The sequence below is a fragment of the Diadema antillarum genome, unplaced genomic scaffold, assembly GCF_040938485.1.
Source record: "Diadema antillarum isolate AM-2024a unplaced genomic scaffold, OU_Dant_1.0 seq00000663_RagTag, whole genome shotgun sequence".
Lineage (NCBI taxonomy): Eukaryota > Metazoa > Echinodermata > Echinoidea > Diadematoida > Diadematidae > Diadema > Diadema antillarum.
In genome coordinates, this window is record NW_027271575.1 from 72,298 (window position 1) to 78,463 (window position 6,166).

Genomic DNA, 6,166 nt, shown 5'->3' on the forward strand with positions numbered 1-6,166 from the left:
AGCCCTAGTTCTGCCGATGTATAGCAATGGGTGACGAGATGGGAAGGCGCTAATACTTGGGGGTGGAAACAGCTTATTGTTTAAAAACAAATAAGTTGTTCTGCAGTCTGGCAGCAATGAACTTGAGGGTTGTGAATTGAATGCACTTTAGGCAACTGTTGTCGTTTTCTCCAGTGACTGGAGTTATAAGATAATAGAAAAACTACGTGGAGAAATGATGTGATATACTCCTAACAATTATTGCCATAATTTACTTATACTTCATCGTTCTTCTTGTAATATTCAATATTCAATATTCATCATAATTCTCTTTATTACTTTTATTTTCATTATCATAACTATCTTCATCATTATTTTTGTTATTATTATGACTTTCATAATTTTCGTTGTTGTTATTTGATGATTATTCTAATCATACCTATCAGTAGTTTTAACAGCATTGTTATTCTGTTATCATAATTACGAGAGCATGGCCCTGTTTTATGAAGAGTTACAATCAATCATAAAGTTGATTTCTATCATAAGTCTTTGGCAGCCCGTGTTAAGGGAATTTAAAATCGGTTATATCTTCGGATAAAACAGGGCCCAGCACGATCAATTGCTCTATCTGCTACAGTCAACTTGAGCATGATGTCAAATGACACTGGAAGTATACCATCAGTAAGCGCGAAAACGCGCGAACTACGAAACAAACGTAATTCAAAACGCGCACATACACATGTGCGTGCGTGCTTGCGCGCGCGAGAGTGTCTGTGTGTGTGCGTGCGTGCGCGCGTAATCTACTGTATATCAAATCTTGTTTGACTGACGTGAAGAGAAAATTCTGTTTCGCAATGACACTGGTGATGGTGATTACGATAATGATATCACAGCGATGGTTTTGATTATGATGTCCTAGGTGACACCACGAATATGAATAAAAGCAAAATGTTTTAAAACACTATCACAGTCGATTTTTTAACACTTCTTCTGTTAATGAATTTTTATTGAAACATTTCATTAGCAAAAGGAGAACAACATCAACAACAAAACATCACAATGACCTCACACACAAACACACACACACACGCGCATACACACATACAATAAACAACTTACGACTGGTGTTCCCTCGAAAGGAGTAGTAGCTTGGGAGTTAGATGCGTTCTGACCCATCTTGATTTCCTTCTGTTACACTCGATGAATCCAGTGATAAAGAGAGATGACTCACGGTAAAGAGCGGCAAGACGATGCGGAAAACCCTGGAAACAGAAGATTCAGGTCAACATCTTCACGAAACATAATGATGAAGTCGAGACTGGTAATCTATAACATCTTTTAGGCTAGCCTTATTCGGCACTTCAAAGTATTGTGACTGAGAAATGTGTAAGAAGCCTACCCTGGTTCTATGACATTTGCTCCTTACGACAATTATTGTTCCCATGAAATAACTTCACGCTACCGCACAAATATAACAGTAACCTTAATCCCAATTCTCACATCAAACTAACCCTAAACCCCTATCATCGACTCTAGCCCTGACTCATAGCCCTTTAAGAAACTTGTTAGACTGGAGCAATAATTTTCGCAGGAGCAAATGTCGTGTCCCCATCATGTATCCCCTGTACATGCAAACTACAGTATCATGGCTAATAAAAAAAAGTTTGTGCATACGCTTGCACACAATACATATTATCATGCTTATTTATTCAAATGCCCGACAACAAAGCATACATAATATTATCTTCTACATGTATTATGCTACATGATATATGCATGCTAACATACATACATGCATATACATAATTACATACACTCATACAAAATATGGGACATAATGTACATAATAATATTAATTGGCATGTGTTTGTTACATTTCTGTCACCATGTTGATCACCATGCATAATTGCAGGCCTAACACCCTTATTTTGTTGTAATTTTGTTGTAAAGTGCTGTGAAACCAGTCATTGACTGTGTAAGAGCGCTATGTAAATGATCCAATTGTATTGTATTGTATATTGTATAACACCCCTATTCAATTCAATTTAATTCATTCATTTTTCAATTCATTTATTTTCATTCTTCTTTTTTTCTTTCAACAAAAACATAACACAAGATAAATCAGGTATTACATCATAAACAAAAAACATTTGCCTTTGCAATAAATAAATAAACATAAGATAACAATGAATAATTATTCTTTTCATCGATGGATATTTTGCCATATTTACTGTAAAGTCTTTTGACCATCAACCAGGTCGAAAACACCTCAGCGTAGAAGCTCTGCTTTCAAAACATGGCGGGGGAGGTGGGCAGTGAGCGAGTGAAACAAAGTTGACATAATTATACCAAGATGGACCGCGAAAATTCGAGACATACGCCGGACATAAGGCACCCTACAGTATGCCCTACAAACCCAAGTAAAAGTGTTCACTAATAGTGAAGTAACATCTCATTGTCATAGGAATGTGACTTTAATAAAATATTATATAAAGAATAATGACAAAGAATAACAACAACACACTTTTTTAGTACATGCACAACACAAAATTGATATGATTGACAAACCTATCTCTCATATAGCTTTAGAATGAAAGGGTCGAGGACAAGAAGGAATGTTTTTTAACAGTTGGACGAATCATTTGTTTCTACTTCAGGAATATTATGCTATGCATGCTCCGTTTTGACTGTGTATAGAACATGGTTGCATAGTCAAGTTTTGGCTTATACACATGTATATGAAGGGGTGACAATTATAATATTTGTGTATAAGTTGAGATTTCTGCTTAGAAGCCGATATTATAAGTAGGCCCTAAATAGTTTCTTTCCTATCTTCCAACCTTTACAGAGTTGAACTAATGTAGAATATGAAATTACTTTCACTTCTACAGACGCCTTATCGTGAAACACAGCAGACAGGTCTTAGTAAAACTGACTATAACCGTTATTCGCCACCAACAGTTACACTAGGAAACACAACAGCGAGTATTGTAATCGTGCCAATATTAGGACCAATGATTTTACATTTCTCAGAACGAACTTATCGTTGCCAAGGGTTGCATTGACAAGTGATACCTCATTAGATATTTGATTATTCGGTGGTCAGGTGTTGCATTTTTTTTTCTTTGTGCTGCAACGCATTAGCGAGATCTTCTGAAGCGCCTACGGATTTAAAGCAGAAACACCGTTACCGTGTGCAAAACTGATAAATACAAAAAGAATCTTACCTGTTTCGGCTTACGATGAAACCTGACTGCTATCGAAAGCTGAGTTGTGCTTGATGAAAGCAACACTCGTCTCTATTCCATAGAGTTCATGGATGATTTTCCGCGAGAAAAGATGCAAGGAAGAGGAGGGAACGGACAGAAGTACAGGCCTCATCGGGCGGGTCACCGACTTTCTGAGAAACACAAAGGACAGCTGGGTCTTCCCAGGGCATTTTGTCCCAACTTCAGAAGGTAAATGTCATTCATTCTCCAACAACAACAACAACAACAACGACGACAACATCAACGATAGTAAGAAGTGCCACTGGTGGATTAACAGATGTAGATGAATCGTCAATTTTTATTGCCAGTCTCGTGTTCTTAGTGGCAATGGGACATAATGTAATACGAGTACTCGGCAGGAATGTTGCAGGTACCATCGAACCTTTAATTATGACAGCACCACTATGCCCTCTGTCGTCCTTTTGCTGCCCATGGCACACACTTTCTCTATCTTTGTTTTTATTTTAATTGACTGCAGCAAATAATATATTCCACCAGCGCACATAAAACTTACTTCTGAAAGAAATAGCGTGTTTTCCTTCCCGTAACAGAAACGTTGACAAATACATTTCATAATAGTTTTTCTTTTACATAATTCTTCATTAATCTGGCATTTAACGTTCACTTACACTTTCTAAACCTGCTACATGTATAGGCAAACATTATGGCTCTCTGAAGGAGCTAGGTTGAGTACCCTTTAACTTAATGTTCAAGATAATGAGTTCTGTGCGTGTATGTTGTGATGAAAGTGTTTTCTGTACATGTTTTTTTTTTCATGTCGTCTACCATTGTGACATCATAAAGGGCAACTTCATTCTTTTGACAGTGTTTGAGGGTTGCATACGGAATGAAAGGACTTAAACAGCTTGTGAATGGAGCGCCTGATTTTCCTCAAACATTTCTTGCATGTTTCGAAGATCTACCTGCGTTCGATGAATCCACATAATGCCATGTTTGAGCTAATCTCTCCTGGAACATTGTCCACAGTGTTGACCTGTGAACACCCACACGGGATCTCTTTCAATCAGTTTCAACCAAGATATCAATCATTTTAAACATTCTTGTCCAGCGAGACAGTAAAGCAAATGTTGAAAGTTCATGGGGCAGAAAGACAAATGGATGTTTGATATGGTTAGTTATGTGATATGAAAAGAGAGAAATCATTAAGATATAGCAAATTCAATAATCTAGAAATGTTAAAAGGCGTTGTTGATCAAAACATATGTCTATTACTCGAGAATAAAAGAGGAACTAAAAAGTAGAATCCTGAAGTAAAGCAATATTTGTAAATCCTTGTCATCCAAACTACCATCATTTCTGTACCTTTCTGTACAAAAATAGTTGTGAAAGTTTTCGTTGCATTACTACTGTCTTTCTGATGGTGGAACGTTCGTCAGCTGTGCCATACTTAAAATTGAAACCACTTATGTCTCAAATAGTATTTCGACCTCTACAAAACTGCAAGTTGCCAGTACTATAGGCCTACATGAACTTTACTTCATATTTTCTGACCGTAATGAGGTATCCATCGCATTATATAACACGACCTCTAAACACTATTGATGATCCAGGTTCATTAAGCTGCAAATAGGTTTAATGAGCGATAGAATAGTGGTGGTAGCTGATGTCTGTGCCTACAAAAGTACAGGAGCAGCACTTTTGGTAAGGTTACCCTCAAGACCAAAAGAATAGCTCAATGAGAAAATTACCAGAAAAGATGGTAATGTACTTTTTACTGTGACTGTCAGATGTCTGTATGAAGAGTTTACAATATTGATGATCAATCGTTGCACTGAACATGAAAAATACAAAGGTAATGATAAAAAAGTTTATGAAGAACCTAGAAATCTGAGAACTGTAATCTGATGGAGTATATCAGAAAAAGAACAAGGTCATTTTGAATAATTCTATAGGTTTCGTTATTGAGTCTTTGCTCTTGTCTGAAAGGTGTTGACCAACTGTTAGCATCTGGAAAACTGGTAACTGTTATTCCTGTTTTACCCCTAGTTGTGTTGATAGTTCATTGAGCTCCTTTAATACCATCACCCATCATTACTGCACTTTTTATGTAAAATTTCAAAAAGTGTATGTGTGTGTGTGTTGTATGTATCAGAAGGTAATTATGTTAGTCATGATTTGTAATGGACTGTTACATTTAGAGAAGTACGCTGTCTTCTGTTTGTTTTTATATTAAAGAAATGAAAAGCGATATTCGCTTATTTTTGTCAAATCACAAGTTTATAGTAAATATTGTTTCCTTATTTTTTTATTTTCTTATTTTTCATTTTTCTATTTTTTTATTTTTTTATTTCTTTTATTTTAATTTCATTTTTTTATTTTTTTAGTTCTATTTATTTATCTATCTATCTATTTTCATTTATTTATTTATTTATTTATTTATTTATTTATTTATTCTTTTTTTTTTGGGGGGGGGGGGTTCGTGCATGAAATATTGACATAGCAACCCCCGTCGTGGGTGAATGTACTACACCGGCTGGACATCTTGGACGCTACACTGAACGTACTATATTTTGTTTTGTTTGTTTGTTTGCTTTTTTTACTGCCATTCGTTCAGGCATGGGTTCTCTAAACGGAATTAAATGATACAGGTCATGCACTTATAGAAAAAAAAATAGATGTAAAAAGAGTAAATGATTGAACAAAAACAGAAAAGAAAACGAAGTTGAGTCGGACTGAAAATTACCATGTGAATTTTTATCAAATATATTGTCTTCCCAAGAAAATATCACGTGACTATTGAATGCAATTTAAACAACTGGACGACATTTTTTGGAAGTTTGAAGTACATTGACCATCCTACCGAATTCTGTATTGTAAAATTCAATACGATTGTATTGTTTTATCAGAAAATGAGATGAATAAACGAATTGAATTGATTGAGAATAGATTTCCGTTTT